Genomic DNA, 27,009 nt, shown 5'->3' on the forward strand with positions numbered 1-27,009 from the left:
TAAGCACAAGGGTTTATCCCTGGCCTGGCTCAGTGTGTTGAGGATCTGGTGTTGCCATGAGCTGCGGTGCAGGTCTAGGATCCTGCATTGTTGTGGTTCTGGTGTAGGCCGGCAGCTATAGCTCAGATTGGACCCCTAGCCTGGGAAACTCCATATGCTGCGAGTGCGGCCCTAAAAAGACAAGAAAAAAGAATTGTCAGTTATAAGCACCCAGTGTCACCCAGCACCCAGCTGATTTTCAAAACAATTGAAAGAGAATAAAAAAGCAAACTCTGATCTCTGATATACGCTTTTTGCCAATTTTCATGGTGTAAATACTCCCACTGAGGCTTGTTTTAAGTGTCTGACTTGACAATAGTGGAAGCGTCTTTGGGAAGATCTCTTCTCTTTGCCTCTTGCGAGCCCGTATGGATCGTCTGCTGTTCATCCCTGGAGCATCTGTCCCTTTCATAAGCAAGAGGATATTTGGCACTAAAAAAAAAAATGGAAATTTAAGATTTATAGATAACGGATGACTCCAGATTTTTAAATATATAAATTTTAATTGATAAAGGATTTTACTGAATTGTTAAGTATAGTTATCTCTGTATCATGATAGTAGAATAAGCAAAGATATATCAAACTTTTCATATCAGAATTAGCCTTGGAATTAGGATGGCCATATGCTTTATTGTCTAAACGCTGACAACTTTAAGAGTGAAAAGGGAGATTGTTATTAGCTTTGCAGGGAAGTGGGTATACCTGGTAACCTCCCTCGAAAATCAGAAAGTATGGGCCATCCAACTGATTTTTGGTATGTTGAGAAACCTTAGCCATGATGCAGACCTGACCCTTAGGCTGGTATTGAGAGAGATTCCAAGTGTCGAATCTTTGTCTTGTTATTCCTGGGTATTTCGGTGGGCATTAACTATGTCATGTATGATGAGCACTGTGATATGTGATGCGGATAAAGAAACTGCATCAGGATAGTGCAACGTAGTTTGGGACCTACAATAATAGATGTTTTGTAAGACTGAGGATTGTCAGGACTCCTGAGGCTTCAGGATGGCCGCCAAGACATGGCCTTACATTCTCATGGTGGATTTGCACTAAGGGGGTTAGTGTCCCCCCACTAGTTACACTTTTCTTTGGGACAAGTCATTAATTCTCCCTTATTTACTAAGAAGAAAGAAAACATCACTGAAATTTCACTTCCACTTCTGTGCTGAATATGGGGAAACAGAACCATATCCTTTAAGTCTATAGAAAATCTACACAAATCCTCTGTATCACTGCAGGAAGGAATCAGTTCATTTTTTAAGCATTGTCCCAATTCTCATGATGCTCCTGAATGCTTTACTCATGCATGTTGATGAAAATACACACTCTCTCTAATGGATTTTACAGTACATATTGTTGGTACTACTCTATAGTTGAAACCCTGTTGTAGGTGTACTGTCTTATACAGGCATGCCCAGGACACTCTGTGGGTTTAGTTCCAGGCCACCCTAATAAAATGATTATTGCCAAATATGAGTCACACAGACTTTGGGTTTCCCAGTGCATTCAAAAGTTAGGTTTATACTATACTGTAGTCTATTGAGTGTGCAATAGTCTTACATCTAAAGAAAAAAAATAATGTCCTTAATTAAAAATACCTTATTGCTAAAAAATGCCATCATCTCAATCTTCCATGAGTCATAGTCTTTGCAATAGCAACAACAAAGGCCACAGGTCACAGACCACTGTAACATACATAACGACAGGAAAATTTGAAGTATGAGAATTACCCAATGTGACACAAAGACATGAAGTGAGCAAATGCTGTTGGAAAAATAATGCTGATAGAGACTTGCCTGACATTGGGTTTCTCACAAATCTTTAATCCGTAGAAAGCACAGTAAAGAAGAGGGCAATAAAATGAGGTATGCCTATAGCAGAGGATTTTTTGTTGGTACTTAGCATATATTATCTTTCACTTGGTTAGTTTCCCCATATGTTTTAATTTCTCAAATAAAATAAAAATTGAAAGCTCTGTAAAAAACAAGATTTTTAATCTAATACCTGCCTTCCTTTACAAATTGCCAAGGATCATGTTTTGCTCATAGTAATAGCTAAATAAATCTTCATTTATTAAGGGACAGAAAATCCCTTTGAAATCTCTGTATTAAGCACAGTGTAGGCTAGTGAATACCTGTTAATACTCAGAATGTTTTCATATAGGCCAGACATTTAGTAAATTCAAATCTAATTGTATATGACTGAGTGGCAACTGATAAATCAGAGGGAAATGCATTCTAGCTCAAAGTGGAAAAAGCCTTGGATTTTGCTTCCTAAGACAAGCTTATTAAGCTTGAAAAATATAGCCACAGTCATGGAGCTGCGCTCTGATGTAGGTGCGGTTTGGGTTGTAACTTTTCACATAGTATTTCATATGAATTTGTGCAGCAGCAGAAGTTAAGGATAAGCAGTCCAGCACTCCGGAGCCAGCTCTTGTTTGTCACTAGCTGGCCAGGTGGTCCCAAGACGGGAAAGCTGGGACTTCACTTCCTCTTCGGTCCCAAAGGATCTATTGCAGGCTGACCTTCGGTTCTGGCATCTGGCGCAGTTTCCTGGGTAACCTGGCAGAGGTAAAATTGTTATTTTGTTACTAAGCAACCCTGGACCTTGTATCTGAACTGCAGGAACAACCAATGACCTCTATATTCCTGATGGATACCAGGATCCTGGCTTTCCCATACATGGTGGCTCTTGTAGCTGGTCTGTCCTTACGCCTGAGAAATTATTTGGCAAAGCTCCTGAGGTTTTACTCCAAAAGCTTTTAAGCCAGGGCAGCTCTCGTGTCCACCCCATGTGACCCTCTTCTCATACCTATGTTGACTATGGCACCTGTGCTTCCTCCAGGCCCCTGTGTGGGCAAGGAGCACCCGTAATGCTCGAGGTCAGCTTCTGCTGCACCTCTATTCTTCTGAGCAAACTGGAGCCCAGCGGTGGCCCTGGGTCATGGCATGGGGACAAAAGCCTAGTGCACAGCCGAATACCGAGTCACAGCAATGACTTTTTGTATGTATATTTGAAACAAGATTTTTGTGTGTGTGTGAATTGAAATACATATGTCACACGTACTTGTTCAGCTATATTTTCAAATGCATATACAAGCTCAAAATGAAGTACACAAAAATGCTAAGGAGTTTGTTATTCATGTTTAATTGTGTACTTAGCATCATATTATTACATGGCTATTATATAAAACATTTTGACTCTGAAATAAGTTTTCTTGCTCTCAATATCTCTCCTGGATGTAGCAGTCTATGACTTTTATGGTCGTGTATTCTATAAATTATTACTATTACTAATATTAAATGTGACGTCACTAACTTTTTTATCAGCTGGAAAATCAATGGATTCTTAAGATTCCATGCAAAAATACTTCTCTGCCATATTAGGTTATGGGAACTAGGATCAGCAAAGGTGGCTTTAACTGCTTTGAGAAGTGATGTCTTTCGAAGTAAAGCGAAGTTTAAAATAGTATATACGTTGGAGTTCCTTTGTGGCGCAGTGGGTTACGGACCTGATGTTGTCTCTATAAGGACGCAAGTTTGATCCTTGGCCTTGCTCAGTGGGTCAAGGATCTGGCATTGCTGTGATCTGTGGTGTAGGTCACAGATGTAGCTTGGATCTGGTATTGCTGTGGCTGTGGTGTAGGCCGACAGCTGCAGCTCTGATTCAACCCCTGGCTTGGGAAATTCCATATGCTGTGGGTGTGGCCATAAGAAAAACAAACTTACTAACACACACATATGTATTTATAACATATTAAGTGTTATACTCAAGGGTGTTTTGATTACAAACATATTTATAGTACGAATATGTATATTTTCAAACTCTAGGATATAGCAGCTTTTTAAAAATTAAAAGCATCTCCTCCTTTCTCACATATGGTAAAGGGACACACAGGGATCAGAAGCACGTAGTTCTTGGCTAGCCCAGAGTCCACTGAGCTGTCCCAGGCTGGGCCTAGACACCTTACTAACAAAAAAGTTGGGAACTGCAGAAGTGTTTGCCCTCAGAACTTACAACCTATTTTCCTTTCCAGGGATGGTACAAAACTTTTTAAATACTACGCCATGTCGCTGAGATACAAGAAAAGTCTCTTGCCTGGTTCCCAATCCAGCCTCCATCAAAATTATTTAGAACATGCATTCTATTTAAAAATCCTACGAGGTGTCAGGAAATAGAAAATGAGGGGCCAGGGAAGAAAGGAGGCATCAGAAGAAAAGGAGGTGGGGGATAAGATGGCTTAGGACCCCCCCCCAACACACAAATACACACACACACATACACACAAAAGCTTTGTTCTGTCAAGGCCCATTCCTTTTTTCAGTTTCCTTTCCACAGAATTTCCCAGGGAGACAGCTACAAAGAGACTTGGGATTTTCAAGCATCTTGAATAGATCAGAGGAAATTCAGATGAATTGAGGGGAAAAAGGGGCCCCAATGGTTTGAAGGTCAGGGTCTCCAGGAAAGCAGTGTCAGACATTCATGAAAAAAGCAGCTATTACTAAAAATAAAGGCAGGAGGAAAAAAGGGCAGGGACCCAGCACGGGGATGTGGTGCAGAAAGAATAGACGCTCGAGAGCAGGGGTAAGAAGGCAGAGGAAGGGGAGCCAGGCTGAGGGAACCTATGCAGGAGACAGAGAAGAACTGAAGACATGAGGAAAGAACGAAGGAGCGAGAAGGGGAGATGGGAGGAGGGAAAAGACCCAGAGAGGCTGCCTATATGGAAGGTTAAAAACAAAGCAGGGTGCTCGCTTCAGCAGCACAGATACCAAAATCAGAATGATGCAGAGAAGGTTAGCATGGCCCCAGGGCAAGAGGACACACAAAGTTGCGCAGTGTGACATGTTTTTATTCAGCCTTTAAAAAGAATGGAATAATGAATGCCATTTGCAGCAACGTGGATGGACCTAGAGATAATCACACTGAGTGAAAGACCAACACCATATGATATCACTTATACGTGGACTCTAGTAAAGATGATATAGAAGAACTTATTTTAAAAGGAAACAAACTTACAGGTTTTGAAACCAATCTTATGGTCACCAAGGGGGACAACTTTGGGGGGAGGGAAAAATTGGGAGGGTGGTAATAGCATGTACACACTACTGTATAAAATAGATGACTAATGAGAACTTACTATATAGCACAGGAAAATCTACTCAATAGTTTGTAATAACCTATATGAGAAAAAAAAATGAATGGATATATTTCTGTGTGTGACTGATTCACTTGGCTGCACACCTGAAACATACAATACTGTAAGTCAACATACTCCAATAAAATTAAATTAAAAACAGAAACAAAAAACAGAACAAACAAACAAAAAACAATGCAGATAACAAACCCCCAGATTGGTATAGGATGTTTCTCTGGATGCAAATGTGTCAGAATACAATGACAGATTCAGCAATGGCTATTGTTGTATCAAAGAATGGCTATTGCCAACAGCATGAATCAGATCTATAAGGACCCTTTGTTGAAAAAATATTTGCCACAAATTTATTGTTGCTTTCAGAAACTGAAATTCTGCTTCATTTCTTCAGTACCATCCACTTTCCTTTGCAGGAATGGAGACTCGGTCAAACCAACACAGCAGAACACCTGCGCTCATCCATCATCGTCTTATGCCTACCTTGGGCTTCTCTGTCACGGTGAAACACGGGACCCTGGGCTGAGCACTTGCTAAGTTCTTTTCTGTTTCACATAGCAGCCTGTTTTCAATCATTACTCCTGATAGATATAAGGTGATTGATATATTTTAGAATGAAGTTCCCAGGGCATTTTATCCCCCATTTAATAATAATCTCAGCCACTGAGTGCTTGGATTTTTTTTTTTAACCCCCAAAGCCAAGCTGGGTAAATAAACAGAAAGGAGCTCATACAGGACCAAATCCATGAGCTGAACCCTGGGTGCGGGATCCTGAAGACGACACCCCCATCACGTTTCTGCTCCTCTGACGTGGATTCAGGGAACAGCTGGAGTGGAGTACAGGGCCCACAGGGCTGTCTGCTGGACAAACCCACACGCGGGGCAGGAGGGGAGGAAAGCTGGCGTCTGTGGACGCTGTGGAGGGACTTCACTGAACAGCCTCACAAAACGGCTCGTTAAAGATTACCTGGTTTGTGAGGTAGGATCAGGATTCAGGCTTGAGAAGGGTTCACCCTCCTGAGGGCACACCTTAGCGAGGAGATAACTGTGAGTTCAGCCCCCTCTTTAGTCAATCACTGCAACATTCATCCGCACCTTTTTCTAAAGCCGTTGAAAATTGCCAGTGGAGAGTGATCCACAACGTTTGTCAGAAAATGTTTCGATTTGCAGATCAGCACTGGAGACCTCAGAGGAGGCATCCTGTCAAAGCCTCGTTGTGTCAAGGATCCATTTCCTGGAGAGAGTTCCTGCATGTGAATCTAGAGTTCGATAGACTAGATCAACTTCGAGGAAGTGGTCAAGGGGTGGGGTTAAATATTACACACTTCAAAACTGTTTATGTGAAAAAAATAGCACAGAGGTCAAGTACTGATTTATTGATTTATGTTTTTTGCTTCTTTCTAGGGCTGCCCCTGTGGCACATGAAAATTCCCAGGCTAGGGGTCGAAGTGGAGCTGTGTCTGCAACCTACACCACAGCCACAGCAACGCTGGATCCTTAACCCACTGAGTAAAGCCAGGGATCAAACTCACGTCCTCATGGATCCTAGTCAGATTTTCTACTGCTGAGCCACAATGGGAACTCTCAGAAGTCAATTATTTAAACATGGATTTCTTAACAATTGAGGAAGTGCAGCAATTCATAGTTGTTTCTGTAGCGGGGAAGGAAACAGGGTATCAGTGACGTGAAAGTTCTAATGGAGGAGTAGCCCCTCCTCAAACCCCAGTTCTCAGAGAAGGGAGGGCAGGTTGATGGTTACCCAGATGGCCGGTCAGGGGAATGGCGTGCTCTGAGATGTGTGGGGGTCTCCCCCGGGGGGCCTCCCGTTAATCCGTGTACACTCCCTGCCAAGTGGAACTAGGGCTGCCACACCAGCCATGCATGACTCCCTTCTCTTCCTGTGCCCTCCTTCCATCTGGCCGGGGAAGTGTCCTGACACATGGGCTACCTCGGAGCCCTCCCTCCAAATTACGCCACCAGCTGGAAGAGGAGCTGAGCTGGCAGCAAGTGGGCATCGCCATGGACCAAGGCCAGCCATTGTCCCTCAACTCAACATGTTTTCTTCCCTCTCCTCTGTCCTCTCCTGGCTTCTCATTCCTATCCTGCATACACTTAGCAGAAAGAAGCTGAAAGACTGAAAAAACTAAAGCAAGGCTGACAATAGCAGTAAAGACTCCAGAACGTGCCGCCTTTGGAAGACAACTCTGGGGCTTTCCGGAGTTTGGTCAAACACGATGGGGCTCCACCGCCCCAGCAAATGTGTTCTAGAAAAGCCGCTATTGTGCTGGCAAATTTCTATGGTGATTTATTCGCTACTCCTAACACGCCTGTGGTCGCACTCTTTTCCCCAGACTGGAAACCACCACCACGGCCACCAGTTTTCCTTCTTTAGCCAAACCAGGGCACCCCACTGCACCCCGGTGGGCTGTGCAGTGAGTTCCCTGTAGAGAGTTTACACAATTGGCTCTAAGGAGGCTTGGTTGCCAACATGATGGTAACGTGTCTACCATTTTTGTCTTGTTTTAAATGAGTGAATTCTCAACCCCTGGAGAAGGGATCAACGTGGCTTCCGCCACGTCTCCAAGTGGGATTAAAAATGGCATGAGCAGGAGTGCCTGGTGTGGCTCAGTGGTAATGAACCCGACTACTACTCGTAAGGATGTGGGTTCAATCCTGGCCTCCAACCAGTGAGTTAAGGATCTGGCGTTGCCGTGAGCTGTGGTGTAGATTGCAGATGTGGCTGGAATGTAGTGTTGCTGTGGCTGTTGCATAGGCTGGCAGCTGCCGTTCTAACTGGACCCCAAGCCTGGGAACTTCCATATGTGGCACCTGCCACCCTAAAAAAAAAAAATGGCATAGTCAGAGGACTTTCAGTCATAGAAGCCGTAATTGGCTTTCCAGAAACTCAGTCCTCTGCAGGCAGGGAGTAAGCACAATGGTTAGTGTCAGAAAAGCTCAATGGCTCAGCTTTTTGTCTTTACCAGTCATATGATCTTGAGCAAAGTACATAATTGCGTAAATATTCATTTCTTTATTCATAAAAGGGGAAAAATAACACCATTTACCTAGTACGGCTTTTTGATTTTTGAAATTTAATCTGCAATCTGTACTTAGAAGAATGCCTGGAACAAAGCACATTCTCGATCTGTTAGATACGTTTTAACATTATTACTGTATCACTACCATGTCTGTGACCTCATGGCCTCTAAGATGGTTTTGAATTCCTTGTAGCTGCTCAATAAGTTTATTATTTCTTAGTTTCTTTTATTAGTGAGTTATTCTTTGTTTATTAATGTTTGTAAACACTTCTATATTAAGCATTACAAAGAGTACTCGCTAAATATCATGTCCTACCCAACCCTCCAAATCTCCTTTTTCTGAGGCAATCATTGTCTGCAATTATTTATGTGCCTTCCATATTTATTTCCATATATATTTATGCTTGTCTGTTGTTCCTTTTAAAACATTCTGCTGAAACTATCTTAACGCTCCTCCCCAGGGCCAGGCCCACCCTTCTGTCTTTCCATCAGAGGGAGTAGCTGTCTTGAGTTTTCTATTTACCTTGTTTTCCTTTGCAATGATTTTACCATGCCAAACTCCTAATACATATATATATGTATTTTTTTTCCTTTTTATGGCTGCACCTGAGGCACATTGAAGTTCTAGGGCTAGGGGTTGAATCACTACCAACCTATACCACATCCATGGCAACACCGAATCAGAGCCACATCTTTGACCTGCCCTGCAGCTTAGAGAAACACTGGATTCTTAATCCACTGAGAGAGGCCAGGGATTGAACCCACATCTCATGGAGACTAGGTGAGGTTTTTAACCCGCTGAGCAACAAGTGGAACTCAAAAACTATATGTATATGTGTGTGTGTGTGTGTGTGTGTGTGTGTTATAGTTATATATATATATATATAGTTGTGCTTATTTTAAGATTTGTAAAAATGCTGTGACCACCTTTCAAATTTATTTTTAACATTTAGGGGCATGGTATACTCATTTCTCAAACCTTTTTTTTTCTCTTAACAATATTCATTTTTAAAAGCATTTGAGTCAGGTGTGTGAACCAGAACATTCTCATAATCGTGAATTGCAGATGATAGAAATAAGATTAATTTTTAACAAGTATGCCTGGAAATAGCATCCTTTTAGGGCATCATCTATAACTGTTTTCGCCCTCTTTTCAGGTCTCTGACCTGTTTGGAAACCAAATGGCTAAGCACTGATAATTCTGCTAAATTATAAAGGTGGTGTGAAGAGAGAGGAGCTAGGATTACAATTCACTTGCCACAAGGGATGTTGGAGCTGGTGGTTCCGTCACGTTGGTAAAAGCTGCAAACCACTTCCTTGCTGGAGCTCATCCTCTCCTCATGACTCTCACACAGATAGCAATGCCCTTGGATGACCCTGGAGTGCAGTAAACTACTATGTTTCTAATCCTTCTCCTTAGTCCTTCAGGTTCCTATTTAAAAAGGCAAAAAGTTGATGAGGTGTTCATTAGCTGTTCAAAAGTTACCTTGTGATACTTTTCATGCAAAAGCAATTAGACCCACACCACTAGTGGTGGGGAAGCACAGACTCTAAACTTGCCTGCTTACAATTCAATATTGAAACACAGTTTATCTCTGTAAGAGTGTTAGTTATGAGTCGTCTTAGGGTCATCTGAATATCATAGTGGAGGGACTGAGAGCCATGGGGGTGCCCTCAGCCTAGGGCCCTTTTAGGAAGTGCAGGCATTTCCCCAAGAGCCTCTGCAACTGGAGGAAGCTGGAGGCATGGATGACATCTTCAACTCTAGGAAATTTCATTTATAGTTTGTAGTTTGCATACATTCACTTTACCACATCACTTTAGACCCAGTATTTAATTTGCTTCACACTTTTCTGGAAGGAAGAGAAAATATCTCACTTAAGAACATTTAGACAAATATGACTAAAACAATGAAATGAGGCATGTTTACACTGACACAGGAGCAAGTCTGAGAGATCTTCTAGGCTCGGTTTGATGACTGGTTTGAATGCCTTGTTTGAATCATCCCTTCCATCCTGCCTCCCTCCCTTCCTTCATTTACTCTGCACTTGATGACAAGCTACTGCATGCCAGCTTTAATAGATGCCAGTATTAGGCTCTGGGGCAACAGATGGGCCCCAGTCACTTGAATTCAGATTAAGGGAGAAACAAATAATCTTCGTCGTTTTGAGTGCGTGTATTTATCATGGAAGCATGAAGCTGGTGAAAAAAAGAGTGAAGTCAAAGACATGTAGCAAATGCCTTCAGCATCTTAATTCATGCAGAACATCATCTATGCACATCTTAATTCTTCCATCAGCTCAATTTATAAAATGCTTTAAGAAACATGAGAAGGCGAGAGTTCCCATTGTGGCTTTAGTGGAAACGAATCACACTAGCATCCATGAGGATGTGGATTCAATCCCTGGCCTTGCTCAGGGGGTCGGGAACTGGCGTTGCTGTGAGCTGTGGTGTAGGTCAAAGATGTGGCTAGGATCCTGCATTTCTGTGGCTGTGGCGTTAGTCTGCTTCTGTAGCTCCGATTTGACCTCTAGCCTGAGACGTCCATATGCCGTGGTTGTGGCCCCAAAATGCAAAAGAAAAAAAAAGTTTTATTTTATATATATATATATATATATATATATATATATGCAAATAAAATTGAGAGACATTCCTCTCACGAGGGGCAGAATAACTCTGTACTCCGTATACAACCTATGAAAAGGGATAGAGAAAATTCAAGCATGATTTACAAGTGAATAGAGAGATTATCAGAGTGTCTCTGCTCTACAAAATGACTTAAAAGAAGTTTTCGTTTCTCACTACTTTCTCCACTCTGCCGTCTGACGACATCGACAGCATAAACTGATGTATTGGGGCGACACCAGCCAGGGTAAGTCGTTTGATTGTGAGGTTGCTGGTTGAGAACAAACATTCTTATTCTTAAATGAGGAAGAACCGACTCATTTAAGAGGTAGAGCAGAGTACAAAGTAGGTAAGCATCACGACCAAAACAGCATCTGTGCTTGACATGCCGGTCCTATTGTTGGACTACTTACCAAGCATATACAATAATGGCTGATCTTGAAAACATTACGCTACATGGAAGAAGTCAGTCTGTAAGTCTAACTTGCCTGAGTGCACATCCATGAAAAGCCCCAGGTAAATCTATGGAGACATAGCAACTATATTCACGGTTGCCTGGAGCTGAGGGGTGGGGAGCAGGAAAGGAGGACACCTCTTCAGTTGGAGCTTTCCTTTTGAGTGATGAAAATATTCAAAAATCATGTTGTGACAATTGTACAGCTCTGTGAACAGGTTAACACCTGATGGACTATGTGCTTTAAATTGATCAGTTTCCTGGTGTGGAAGCTGTGAAACTGACAGTATTAAGGGCCTGAACCTCGCCAGAACACAGATTGGGACTTGAACCCTTGTGTTGGGACTTGTACCCAGCCTAAACCTAGACTGGGACTTGAAGCCAAGGTTTTAAGTTAGAATCACTCACGCTGTGTCTGGACTCACTGAGGTTCAGATTCTCCATGTCTCCGCACAGAAGGAATTCAGCGAGAGACAAAGCGATAGGCAATAAATAGATTTATTAGGATAGGATGCTTGTGAGAGATGCAAGGGGGCAGGCATGGAAGCTCTGCCCTGAGGATCAGCTGAGCTACAGTTTTATCCTCCAGGGGGAGTGGGGATCCAAAAAGCCTGCCTCTTCCTTTCTGGGAGCAGTAGCTCCACCTTAGTAACTCCTCAGTAAGGTGTGTATTCAAATCCGCAGAAGGGTGGTCCTCAAACTCTTGCCCTTGGTCTGAGTCTGAATGCAGGCCTCATCCCATCCCCCACCCAACAACCCAAGACAATTCTCAAGCCTCCACTAATGAAGCAAATCTGCCTTATTCTGATGACTTTTTTGAGCAGTTTATTTACTTACAGTGATCTCCAACGTTCCCTAAGTTTCCTTTGTTATCTGTGGTCCTTTATTGGGACTTCTAAAACTACCTGTGTCTACTCTGTCCCTATCAGCTATATCACAGTAACACTTAAAAAAAAAATGAGTGCCTCTGGGTCAGAATCTTCACCAGCACCTAGTGGCTACCAGAGCCCTAAAGGGGAAGCTGGCCCGAGGGGGCTCCCTGTGTCCACCCCTCTTCCATCGGCCCTGAAACCAGTCCTCGCTTGGGGACATTCGAACAGGAGATGGCCACAGTCTACTGACACAATCAGAGGGACTGAAGGGAAAAGAAGTAGAAGAGCCAGTTGTCAAGGAAAAAGTGAGAGAACCAAGAGGTAATTTCTAGCCATCTTAGTATCTGTTCCTTCAACAAGAGGGTTCTTCCCCTCCCCCACCCGCTTTCTGGTTCCCTTGATGCCTGTGCCTCTTTCTCCTTGGGAATAAAGTGACTTCACACAGAACAAGAGCCTTCAGTGCCTTAGAGAAGAGAGAGTGTATCTGACCTTGAGTCCACTGGGTCCTCCTTCAGGTTTGCTCCGTGTTTACTCTACAGGGACAGAGGTTGGACTTGTGATATTCTTCCGTCCATGGTTTGCACTTGTCCCCAGGGTGTGCAAAAGTCTTTTCTTAAAAATTCCATTTGCCTCTTCTTGTACAGCTGTGATCCATTCCCAACACTCCTATTTTTGCAGGCACTTGAATGTGGTTCTTGTGTGTCCTTTGCTTGCAGGTGCTCCTCCAGAAAGAGTGGATGGGCTTTAGATCTCTATGTCTACTACCTATCCATGTAGTCCTGGTCATGAACGCATCGTTTGCATCCTTCTAGTCTCTTGCCTATTTAGTACCGTAAATTTAGATTTGAATATCACCTACTAAGTGATTGGAATATTTATTTAAAGCAGCTACCTAAAAGAAAACTTTATGAAATAAATTGTGTTACTTTAAGCTCTTTGAAAGAGAGCTTCCTTGATGTTGAGAGAAAGTAAGAACTCAAAGAAAAAAGAAAGGAAAAGGGGGAAGAAGGAGAAGAGAACGGAGGTTCTGGAGCCTTTCCACACCTGTCCTTCTCCATCGCAGTCCTTCACGACCCCTGCCACTCCTTTGTGTCTCGAATACTATGGCCACCCCCAGTTTTCGGATGGCCCATCCTTCTGACCCAAGCATTCAGGCAGGTTTTTGAATCGCAGCAAATGTTTCCCATCACAGCCTATCTTTATTGATAGAGTCAACACTCACAGTGTTCAAAAACAGATTGGTCCTGCCTCAGCCAAGTGTTTGCTGATCGCTCATTAGTCCCAGATGCTCAGACAGTTAGGCTTTCCACTTGACACTGCCTACCACAGATTTTGTACCCAGGCACATGGTGTGTAAATGTCCAGTCACTTGGAGGAGCTACTATTTAAAGTGAAAGTGACTGTATCTATGGTCCAGCCTAGGTCAGATGCTTTGGCAAAAGGTACCATTCTCAGGGACGGGTCCAGGTCTTGTCAGCCCTAAACCGAAGGGTGTGTTCAAATTTGATGTCACGGATAAAACAATCTTAGTTTTGCTTAGAGGAGCCAGATACTCAGAGGAATTGAAAGAAAAGCCAGAACTGCAGTTTCAGAGGTAGATGCAACATGGGTTTGTTTTTGGTACAGCTTCTCTAGATTCTCACCTTATTTCAAGGTGAAAGTCATGCTTCACATTCCTGGTGAGCCCTACCTCGATTCCTGAGCTCACAGTGACCATGCTTTCACGGTAACATTTCCCTCTATGTACTCAGTTTCTATAGGTCTAGTTTTGTTTTGTTTCTTTGGCCACTTCCAGGTGCATGTGGAGTTCCTAGACCAAGGATCAGATCCAAGCCACAGTTCAGCCTACAGCATACCTGTGGCAATGAGGGATCCTTTAACCCACTGTGACAGGCGGGGAATTGAAGCTTGTCCTAGTGCTGCAGAGATGCCACAGATCATGCTGTACCACAGCTGGAGCTCCTATAGGTCTAATTTTTGATGCTTGTCATTTGGCATTCAGAAGGTGGTTCTACCTTTGCGATATAGGGCAGTTTGAAATTGATGAACTTCTGGCTTATGTCTGTTTCCTCAGAAAATGACTTTAAGGGAAGAGATTTATGTGCAAAAGATTTGGGGGGTATGCCCTCAGAAACAGCATCATGAAGGGACTTAGGGGAGTACTTTGGACAGAAGGAGTGGCTGAGCTGCAATGTCACCACAGCAGAGACCTTGGCTAATAAGAAAGGGACATCCCAGTGAGTTATACTGAGGCAAAGTGAAGGACCAGGTATTTGCACCCCAGGGCCCAGTCCCTGGACACCGCCTTACCCCAGTTATAACCTGAAGGAGACAATGCCTTTTGGGCTCAGGCAACTCCTGCATAGGTAGGTGTTTACCAGTTAGCCGTGAGCCTCTCGTCCTCCCAGGAGCTGGGAAAATAAGTGCCTTCAATGGAGATAAGGATGGCATTTTGCAACATCCTCTGCCTTGTTTTATTTCATCAAAGCAATTAAATGAGGTTGATATTACTAATCCTATGTTATAAAGGAGAGGCTGGGTACCTATGGAACTCAACGTGTGATTATTACTTCACACTTAGGCCACACAGCAATATAGCCACAGGCACAGGACTTGAAACCAGGTTTCACATGAATGCCCAGAGCAGGGGCTTCTAGGCTGGTGACCAACCTTGTGCTGGGAAAGTGACTTATCCCAGGTGCGTGGGGACAGAAACTCCTGCACTCAGGCCTTTTGCAGGCCTCACCTTTGTCCTCTTCAGGTGGTTATCCGCCTGTATCCTGTATAAAATCATTTACGATAAACTGGTAAACATAAAACACAGACAACACAGAAAGAAAGGAAAGGAGGGAGGTAAAGAAAATCCTCAGGAAAAAGGAAATGGTTTGAAACGCGTCTTAGCGTAAAGTAGCATCTGAAATAAGAAAGTGTGGGACAAATTTTCTTGTATCCAAGGTCAAATTAGATGTGCTCTCTTTGCTTCCCTGATTCTATCCTGAAGATTCCACAGAAAGGAAGACTGATGATTAAAATACAACCGACCAAATAGAATTGTGAAAGCCCTGATTCTGATGCACATGTGTCGGGGGTTGAAAAGCGTTGAAGGCCACCGTGGTTGAGAGAGTTTTTACATGGGTCTCATTTTCTTCCTGCAACTGAGCATGGCCCTGTGGGGCTCCGGGGCACGCAAGCCTTCCTGTGCCCCCAATTTCTTGTTTTTGGGGAATGAACATCAAGCTCCATGATCTCCCCTGAGTTCCAAAGGGCAGTTGCTACTCAGGGAAGGGAGGGGATTCAGAGACCAGGGAGGAGCAGGAAACAAGAGTGCAGCCTGGGGGCAGGGTCCTGGTCCCTGTTCAAGGAATACAGGTAACCATGTCTCTGCGTTCTTCTGCAGAACAAAGACCCCCAACAAACAGAAGATGTTAATGAAGCATTCTTTATTCCAGAAAGAAGACCACCAGATCACTGAACACCAGCTTTGAAAACAATGCAAGCTTGCCTCTACACTGATCCTTATCTGTGGCCCTATTTTTCACCCCTAACACTAAAACTACCTCCTAATCTCTCCTAAGAGGGACACAGTCTGTAAGGCATTACCCTGCTGTGACCCTCCTTTGCCTGTCTAAGCAATAAAGCAATTTTTTCTCCTTTGCCCAAAACTCTGTCTCTGCATTTCTATTCTGTACCAGTGGGCAGAGGCTGAGTTCCAGCAATATTCCTATAGTAGCTGAGGAGATCACTGACCACTTTATCATGGTGTCAAGTGGAAACAGAAGAAATAATTTAATTACACTCCCGCCAGCCTCTGAGCATTTGCTCCTCCACACAACAGTCTTATGCCATCAAGGAAGGCCTGATTCTGAAGGAAAAGACTGAAAAGAGCAGGTGGGTCGGAGGAGCAGGTGACGACTCCAGAGACTCTGCAGGAGGTGTTGACTGCCACCTCTCATGACCCCGACCAGGAAGCACGCAGAGAGAACATGGCCAGCACCACCCCCTCCCAATCATACATCTTCAACCAAGGCACCCGAAACTATCCGGTGACTTACAAGCTCATAAGGACAAGTAGTGAGACATTTTGAGACTACTCACTGAAAACTTTATTTCAGATATAGCACAATTAGGAAAGCAGAGACATTAGGAATTTACAGTAAACATTCGTAGGTAGAATATCTTAAGTTGAAGCAAGTTATTGTCTGTATAAAAATATAGTAGTTAAAACAGAGATATTAATCAATGGGTTTGTTTAAAAGTGATTTGGCTAAAAAACATGTCAGCGACTTGTAAGACTAGATAAAACAGTTCCCAAGGGCATCGAGAAAGAAAAGAAGAGTTAAAATAACTAAAATAAATAAAAATACAAAATGAAAGTAGATGCTGGAAGTGATCCTACTTTTGAGAATATAATTGATAGATAATAGAAAGGCCAAAAATCTACCTAAGGAATGCTCTAGAAAGATTGCAAAAATAATCTATCACTTTCCTATAGAGTTAGATTAAAACATAAAATCAGACAACCTCTTCAGGGTCATTACTTATGAGAAATAAAAATATGCCCACATATGACACAACAGTTTGTACATGAATTTTCTTCTCAAGTTTATTCACAATAATTTAAAGCTGGAAACCACCTTAAAGTAAATCAAATGTAAGTTGATAAAATGTGATAATCCGTGCACTGGAACACTACACAGCAATGAAAATGAACAGATTAGCCATATGCAGAACAGCATGAATGTATTCCAACATCGTCACACCAAATGGAAGCGGCCTGATGTAAAAAGTGAACACTCTGCTGTTCCAGTGCAGTGAGATTCTACAAAAGACCAAAACCAATCCACAGTGAGGGAAAGCTTACAAGAGCTTGCTCGGAGTTGATTGAAGAGGAAGGGAGTCTTATTGAAAAGTACACGAAGGACTATTCAGGGTGATGAAATGTGTCTTAATTATTGCAGTTACAAGAATTACAGATTATTCAACACTCGTGAATATTTACTTACAAAGAATTCATCTTATGTAATTATAACTTAATAAAATGTATTTGTTTACATACATAAACATACGCATCTATAAGTACCATTCGTATATAAGTACAGTGAGATGTATTTTCTTTTCTTTTTTTTTTTTTTTTTGAACCACTGCACCTGAAGCATATGGAACTTCCCAGGCTAGGGATCAAATCGGAGCTGTAGCCGTCCATCTACACCACAGTCACATCAATGCCAGATCTGAGCCGCATCTGTGAGCTACACCACAGCTCAAGGCAATGCCGGATCCTTAACCCACTGAACAAGGCCAGGGATTGAACCTGCGTCCTCATGGATACTAGACAGGATTGCTACCACTGAGCCACGACAGGAACTCCCAGTCATGTATTTTCTATCAAAACTCCCCAGAGACACAGAAAGCTCGAATAAAGTCGATGAAAAAAGTTCTTCACACTTTAATCAAAAGAAAGAAAATCAAGTGGGAAAATTTAAATATAATATAAATGGACTTTACACCAAAAAAGTATATGTGTGTGTGTGTGTATATATATATATAATATATGTATATATGGAATAACTAAATATTACCTAATAAATAAAACTGTGTATAAAAACATGACATTTTAGCATCAGAAAATTTCATTGGTAAGTTAATATAGTAGAATAAAAGATGAAAAATCACATAGAGATTCAAAAGAGGCAGAATAAAATATTTTATAAAAGTCAAGGAGTTCCCCCGGTGAAACAATGGGATTGTGGTGTCACTGCAGAGCCAGGGCACAGGTTCAATCCCTGGCCCGGCAGTCGGTGAAAGATCCAGTGTTGCTGCAGCTGTAGTGTAGGTCAAAACTGTGGCTTGGATTTGATCCCTGGCCCAGGAACTCCATATGCAACTGGGTGGCCAAAAAAAAAAGAAAAAAGGAAAAAAGAAGAAAAAAAAATCACATTTAAAAATCTCAGAAGACTAGAAAAGAACTAAATGTAAAATTCTATTATTTTATTTTTATTTATTTATTTATTTATTTATTTTGTCTTTTTAGGGCCGCACCCCTGGCATATGGAGAAGGTTCCCAGACTAGGGGTCAAATTGGAGCTGTAGCTGCCAGCCTATACCACAGCTCATGGCAATGCCAGATCCTTAACCCACTGAGCAAGGTCAGGGATTGAAGCTGCATCCTCATGGATACTACTCAGGTTCATCAACCACTGAGCCACGATGGGAAACCCTCTGTTATTTCATATAAAAATCCAACAGCATAGGCTGACAGCTATAGCTCTGATTAGATCCCTAGCCTGGGAACCTCCATATGCCGCAGGTGCGGCCCCCAAAAGACAAAAGATAAAAAAAAAATCCAACTGCAAACTTCATATGTAGTGATGTATCTTATTTCAGCTCGGTGTTTATGGAGGTGAATATTTTGTTGGATTATTTGAGATTGAAGCCATGAGGTCTTTATGTGCTACATAGGCATTTTTTAGTTGTCTTGTTTTCACGGTGTTGATTCTGTACGATTTTACTGATTTCTTTTAGTGTACTTCCAGTAATCGAAAGGGAATCCGTTTTGATTACTGCTTGGGTTTGAAGAAAGTTTGCTTTTCTGGACGAGCAATTTTTAAGAGTAAAGTGTGGGAGGAGGGTGGGCAGATGAGGAAGCATTCAGAGGGGACAGTCAGGTCACACTCCAGAACCCCAGGGTGTCACACACACGGTTTCAGCACCAGTTGGGTTCATCAGCACGCAGTAGCTCTCTGTCAGGAAAAGAAATCTAGTCCTTGATGGGAGTTTAAAGAATGAGAACGGATCACCATTTCCTGATAAAATAAACTAGGGCTCCTTTGCCAGTGCCTTAAAACCTCATTTTTCATAAAACCTTAGAAGTCTAGTTAATGGGAACTGAATACCCTGGTTCTGGAAGTACTAAGAACAAGGCTGATGAGGTTAAAGACCTTTGGGCGTTGAATCAGGTATTTTCAAATCATTTCTCCTAAAAGGAGAAACGAAAGCTTTTGAAGAAATATGACATGTTTCTGGCTTCTTGAGAAGAGGACCCCAAGAAGGTGTCGGGTGTTATCTGAACGTGGATTCATACGCTGTCATCTCAGAGGAAGCTTGGTGAACTCCAACTCAGTACCCTTCTAATGGTATCTTCCAATAAAAAATCACCCCCTCCCCATAGACAGCAAGTAGACGCTTCCAGCCAGAGGAAAGAAGCACTCCTCACATGGGGAGAATGAGGATGTTGTCATGACAACTATGGAGAGTGTTTTATTAGATGGCTGCATTGAATGCTGTGCGGAGCTTCTGGGCTCTGTGGTCCTAGCTGGAATTCTGGGAAGCTGAATGGTGTCTGCCAACCTTCCAATCATAGAAAAACGTGGCTCCTTTGATCCCCAAAGTGCAACCCAGGCAGACACACCCCTTTAACCTTAATGCTGGCGTCTGTTTCCAGACAGATAAACAGCTCTCCGTGTGTGTGTGTGTACTGAAGGCCCTGGAACACCATTCTCTTGTACGCGGTGCTGGATGTCAAGCCTGCGTAAGCCTGTCGTGTTATGTATAGACTGTCTTGACGATGTGTTGAGTGCAGAAAGGCCTGAGACTCACCCACGACCTGGAGGGAGAGTTACAGACCTGGGTATAGAAGCAGGTCAATATCTTGTCAGGGATTTCAGATGTTACTTATCAAAGATCTTCTTGTTTCCTTTTGTCCAAATTCTTCTCCTCCATAATTTAAGATAAGATTTAAGTGAGTCTTTATATAAATTCTTCTCTTCTGCAGTTGGAACCCAATCTGAAGTTGGTGTTTATAAGTTTAGATGCTACTTGATCAAGAGCCCTCCCCCAACCCTTTGGTCAGTCCCATCTCTTCCAATTTTTGTTTAATAGTGAAGAGTTTATTCTTTTGTTGAAGGAATTATTAAATTAAAAATAAATATCATACACCTAAAACGTGAATGGATAACCAGTTAATTTTAGTTAAAAAAAAGAATCTTCAAATCAGCTAAGTTTGATTATCTACAAAGACCCTTCATGAGGATAATAGAAAATATCAGGCGTTTTCGTACAAGTCACCCCATTTATTTTCCAAGCAATATCTAATAATTGGTGGAAACAGTATCATGTCTCCTAAGAAGCTAGAGCAATGCACAGGATATGTGCGACTCTGGACTCATAGCTTTGAATGAATGCTCTGGCCCTTGCTTTACCTGTGTCTGACATGAATTTCAGCACTGAGGTTTGAACTCATTCTCTGATTTCATATCTTCTATGGATACCATCTTCTGAGTACTCATTTAATTGTGATTACATTTTGTTTTGCATTAGAGTCAGTAGCTGATGTTTTTTCCTTCTCTAGTGATTGGGAAGCTTTTAGGGGGTAGAGAGAGTGACCTGTAGATTTGCTTCTCTTAAAGCGTAGAGCAGCCCTATGCTCCACCTACGGCCCTACCTCCGGTAGCTAGAGCCAGGCAGGATGGGGTGGCCCCCGGGGGTTTAGACTCAGACCACATTTGAATTTCAGCAGGAACACTGTTGTGGGCTAATCAAGTCCTCTCTCAGTCCCCCAAACGTACCTGTTGAAGCCCTAACCCTCAGTACCTTGGGATGTGACAGTATGTGGACATAGGATCTTTAAAGTGGTAATTAAGCTATTTAAATTTTTTTAAAATTTTTTTCATTTTTATGGCCACAACTAGGACATATGGAAGTTCCCAGGCTAGGGGTCACAGCGTAGCTTCAGCTGCAGGCCTACACCACAGCTACAGCAACACGGAATCTGAGCTGCCTCTGAAACCTACACCACAGCTTGCTGCAATGTTGGGTCCTTAATCCATCAATTGAGGCCAGGGATTCAAACCCGAATGCTACATCAGATTCTTAACCCGCTAAGCCACAACGGGAACTCCCTAAAATGGTAACTACGTTAAAATGAGCCTCTTAGGTTGGGCCCTAACCCAAAATTACTAGTCTTTTTTTAACAAGAGGAAGAGACACCAGGGGGCTGTGAACAGATAGCAAAGACCAGGTAAGTATAAGGTGAGCTGATTTCAATCTGCCAGCTGAGGAGAGAGGCCTCAGGAAACCCTGATGACACCCTGATCTTGGGCTTGCAGCTCCCAAAACTGTGAGGAAATAAATTTCTGTCGTCCGTGGTATTCTGTTAGGGCAGCCCAGGTAAACTAAAAACAAGTTTACCCTTAGACAAATTACTACACTCTTCTGTGCCACAGTTTTCACATCTACAGAGTCATGGGTAATGACTGGAGCTTTTTAGAGAGGAAATGCATCTGGCGCACCTGACACACAGCACTTGTTCCCAAACGGTGCTTGTTATTATTGCCATCGTACTGCCATTATCATTAAGGTACTGCATTTCGTTAGAGGAAACAGAGTTAATCCCATCATAAGTACACGATCCACCTTTCTACATGGTGACGTCAAAGATACACTGCATATTCTCACAGATAGGTGTGAGGCATATCAGATCAGTGCTATATATTTATAACTATTTCGCTATTTTATATATTAACTTGTTCTTTCCCAACTGACACATGAAAATTGGGCCCATCTCCATAGGTGGTTTACGCAACTATTTCACCTGGCCAAATGACAAACCCACAGCCACCTACAGGTGGACTCATCTCACCTGAAGAGAGTGTCCATTTCCCTGTGTAAGTTGACTTTTGGGAGTTCTTTCTCCAACTTGTATTGGTTGCCAGTTTGTTGGTCACATCCATAAGCGGGCATTTGTTGATGCTTCAAAATTTACTGTAAATCAACTACACTTTGATAAAAAATAAAAAAGTTATATAGTCTACGTTTAGGAGTGTGTTTTCCATTGGTGCTATAAAAGCCAAGGTATGTAGCTGTTTAAGCATAGTCTGGACAAGGAACTGTTTCTTTCTTCACTTTTTTTAAATAAGGGTTTTCAGTAGGAAGTGAATGCCCATCCCGATTTTCCTGAGATCGTCCCTAAGCACGTTCCTGGCATGATTAACAGCACAGCCTCTCACTCAATATTCTCCCTGTTTGGATAACCATTTAAACAGCATTTGGATGACATTTATGCCCACCCTGCTAGGAGAGCACTCTGTCTTCACAGCCTCTGTCTGTAATCACATCAAATGATTCAATGCATTTCACTTTGAAAGGGAGCATATCTGAACATAATAGATATTGGTTCTACACTGGCAGATTCCTTCCCAGCACTCTCATGGCATAAAGAGGAGGCAGAGATGGAAGTAGAGAAAAAAAGAAAAGAAAAGAAAAGAAAAGAAAAGAAAAGAAAAGAAAAGAAAAGAAGAGAAGAGAAGAGAAGAGAAAAGAAAAGAAAAGAAAAGAGAAAAGAAAAGAAAAGAAAAGAAAAAATAGAAAAAGGAGTTGAACAGAATATTATTCCTGGGTAATGCTATTCCAGGACTTGAGTATTCTGCATTTTCCAAACTTCCTTTGGTAAGAGCACTTTGCTAGTTGGTCTCTAAACCAAAAACCTTCTTTAATTACCTCTAAGTTCTGAGAGCTAAGCTGGATGATGCTTCTCTGTGGATTCCAAATTCACTGAGTTGTCTATTGAACATTATGAAAAAGAACTAGGGATCTCAGGTCAAAGCTATTTAGAGACAGATATAAAATACCATTGTGTTGGCCTCTTGTCCTTTATGGAAGAGATTGTGAAAGAAAGAGTGAGGTCTCAGAACACAAATGAAGTTGGATCAGAAGGATAAAAAAGGATGAAAACTAGGAAACTACCCTGATTCAGGATGCTAGAATCACTAAAGAGTCAAGGCAGTAAAAGGAGTCAGACAGAGAAAGACAAATATTGTATGGTCTTACTTAGATGTAGAAGCTGTTAAAACACACACACACACACACACACACAATGACCCTTAGGAGTGGAGAACAGATGGGTGGTTGCTAGAGGCAGGAGGTTGAGGGATTAGGTGATGGGGGTGGACCAGCTGTAAGACAAGTAAGTACTGAGAATGGAATGACAGCCCAGTAACTACGACTAACAGTGGTTTATGGGGTATTTAAAAGCTGCTAAAGGAGGAGTTCCTCGGTGGCCTAATGGGTTAAGGATCCAGTGTTGTCACCGCTACAACTTGGGTCCCTGCTCTGGCTTGGTTTCAGTCCATGGTGAGGGAGATTGTGCATGTCATGGGCATGGGCAAAAAACAAACAAACAAACCAAAGTTTCCAAAAGAGAATAGATCCAAATGTTTTCCTCACAAGGAAAAATTATTATTTTTTGATTGTAGGAGATGATGGATGTTAACTAAACTTTGACAATCATTGAACAATATATCAGATCATTATCTGTACACCTTAAACCTAGACAGTGTTGGATGTCAACAATACTCCAATAAAACCAGAAGGAAAAAAACAAAACCGAATCACAAGTCAAGATGACTGGCTAACTCAAGCCTGAGGACAGGGTACAGAGCCAAGTGTATCTTCAGGATGACAACAGCGAACTAGCTCTGGACAAGAAGGAACCCCAGAGTCAGTTAGTCGCGTCTAACGGGTACGCCAGTGTTTTAGCCTGCCTAGAGAATAACTGAGGGGGGTTCACTGGACCCCAGAAGACAGAGGTGGAAAAGGACAAGCAGAGAAGACTCGAGGCTCGTGGGTATCGTGACGCGTGACTGGAGCTCCATTTCGTGCAGGGAGGAGCCCCGAGCAAACGAGACCAACCCGCGGTAAATGGGTGTGAGAGACTGTGTTTTTTCCGGGGCTTGCCTGGACTTGAAGCAGGCTGGGTCCATTATCCATGGAGAGGGGCCTGATCCAAGGGATTTACTCTCCAGATCCGAGGCGACTCGGCCACTGCGCTGCTTCTTTTGTCTCCCTCTCCCACACAATACTTGGCTAGTTTCTCTGGTGAGATTCTGCCTTCATTACGACAGCCCTCTCCTTTCACCACTACTACCTTCTAGTTTTTCCACATCGAAGCCCTCCTGCTTCCCAAATCAGAACATCTCCGCCCTTGACAATAACGCATTGAGTTTTATTCATTTCGAGGTAATATAGCCCGGGAGAAACTCTTTGTATCACGTAAGTGCTATCTGGCAATACCACCATAAGAAAGGGAAAAAATGGAGGCTTGTTATCTGTGCAGCCTGAAAACAATCCCTTCTCTTTCGACTTGAAAGGCAGCTGGCTTGCGGGATACCTTTTCCCAGGAAAAGTTTTACTCTTTTCTAAGAGTAAAGGCCACATAGCTCTTTTAGACCCTGACAAAGGGATCAGAGACACTAGTGTCGTATAGTCATTGACGTAAAGGCATGATCAAATTAGGAAGACTCAGAAAATCTAATCATATCAAAGTACACACGTGTGCTCCACTTTATGTTCAGACGCCACTCGGGAAACTCGGAAAGGCACTGGCCTTCCAAAGACTCACAGAATTGTATTTGATAGAATTTCCGATTATTTGGAAAGACAGTGCCCTATCCATTGAAATGAGTTGATTTTTATGCTATTCATTGGAGAGTGAATTCAGAACATGTCAGTTCAAGGGCACGCCTTTGCCATCTTAGTTTTCTCCATGATGCTTTTGCAGACATTTGGTCTCTATTCCATCATGTTGTCAATGGCATGAATTTAAAATATTGCAACTGAAGGGCCCTGAAATCCTACCTAAAAGAGACAAGATTTGTCAAAGAAACACTGTAAATGTGGAAATATTTTTGATGAATATAAGTTGTATATATATATATTATTTCACCTTACATGAGAACTTGTGTTGAAAATTCTACACGTTTTCACTATTTTCTTAAGTATTTCATGTCTAACTCTGCCCTTCTTAAAATAATTTTTTATCCTCTATCCTTGGAGTCATCATCCCCTTCTTCATGCCCCCAGCAAATTTCCTTAAAAAAAAAAAAAATCACCTAATGTCTCCAAAACACAGCCTACCCATATTTACGTTTCACAGCAACTCCTTGCCGTAGGGTTCCAACCTCTATTGTCAGCATCACCTCACTGATGACTCCAGGGGACAAGCGTGCATGTTGCCTAAAGCGGCACCTGGAGACCCACGAGCTGGTGGTGTCTGCACTCCCCAGGCACCAATGATGGATGGACTGCCAAGGAAGTCGCTGCCATCTTAGGAGTGGGGCTCCCCACACTCTTTCTTTGAGTGCTTGTCTTGGTTTCCGTTGATGGTTTTGTCCTTTGAATTGTGTTCCCATTCTCACCAGAGGTCAGAGCTCACCAAACTTCTATAATGCTTCTTCCTTTATTTGCTCTTTTTTTTTTTCTTTTACAATGACTAACTTTAAGCTCTACTACTGGCAAACTCCAATTCTATCTCTAGTAATTTTGAGTGTGTGTCAAAATCACATCTCCACCTGTTTACTGGCAATTTCCACTGAAATTACCTTTCCCTCCTGAACTTCCCCCTTCCACCAACACACAGACACACACACACACACACACACACACAGGCACACGCGGGCACACGCTACAATCTACAGCCACAGTTCCTTGCCAGGGGTAGTATCGTCCTCCTCGTAGCTCAAACTCGAAGTCACTTTCTCCCTTTTCTATCTCCCATACGTATAGTTATTTAGGTCTATGTAATGTGTCAAACACCCACTTCTCCCAGATAAGGCTCTTCAATCTGCCTGCCTTGCCCATCTCTAGTGTCCTATCCTTTCAATAAGATTTTTTATAAAGGTTTCATTTTATCAATCAGAAATAAATTCCATATTTGGTTTATCAAATAGTTACTAGCACTGCTTCATTACAGAACATATTTAAAAAAAACTGGAACTCTGAGAGGTAAACTCATACCAAGGCCAAAAAGATATCAGTCAATGCCAAGATACCACAGAAATAGTAATAAAATTGTATGCAAAATCAATATTAATCATTTGCTCTATTGTGCATGATACAGTTTTGCATTCAGATGTTGACTATGAAAGGCAATATTAGATATAAAAAATGTGCTGAGATCTGAATTAGAACAATTCCATTTTTGGACTCAACTTGTAGCCATCTGCCAGAGCTGCCATCACAAAATTAAGCAGATTGGGTGGCTTAGACAACAGAAGTTTATTTCACACATTTCTGGAGGCTGGAAGTTCGAGATCAAGGTGCTGGCAAGGTTGGGGTCATCCTGAAATCTGTTCTCGCGGGCACATTTCTGTGTGTTGCCATGACCTCATCTTGTGGGCAGGTGAAGAAAGAGAGAGAGAGACCTCTGGCGTTTTTCCTTATAAAGACACTGATCCTTTCAGATCATGCACCCCACCCCCCACCCTTAGGATCTCAGTTAACCTTAGTTACTTCCTTAGAGGCTGCATCTCCCAACACAGCCACACTGGGGTTAGGCGTCAACATGTGGCTGTCAAGGGAAACAGACATTCAGAAGGTTGGGATAGAGGCAGTGCAACTCAGAGTCATGGGGATAAACAGACCTCATTTCACCAGAGCTTTGCCTCCAAGAAGAACGAAGGATGCGTGGCTTGGAGGCATGAAGGGATGTCTGTTAGCCCTCATCCTCACGCAGGTAGAAATGAAGGGTGTGTGGTTTGCCTGCTTTTCCTGCACACACTCGCATTTGCTTAGATCGGTGAGGTTTCTTTCTTACAGGCCATTTGCTGTCTCGGCAAGGGGCACTTTCTGACGTCAAGGAGAGCCGGTCGACAACAATTAGTCACCACAGAAGAAGAAATGTAGCATCCTTTTTGCCAAACCGCAATAGCCACTACCTTTCCCCTGGCAACAGTTAAATACATTCTGGAAAGCTCATGTTTTACTCTCATTGCTGGAAACGCACTGGTGTTCGTGCCACGAGACCCCTTCTGGTATCAGGAGCTGAGATTCTCTAGGCAT

This window comes from Sus scrofa, chromosome 3 (genome assembly GCF_000003025.6).
Source record: "Sus scrofa isolate TJ Tabasco breed Duroc chromosome 3, Sscrofa11.1, whole genome shotgun sequence".
NCBI classification, from domain to species: Eukaryota; Metazoa; Chordata; class Mammalia; order Artiodactyla; family Suidae; genus Sus; species Sus scrofa.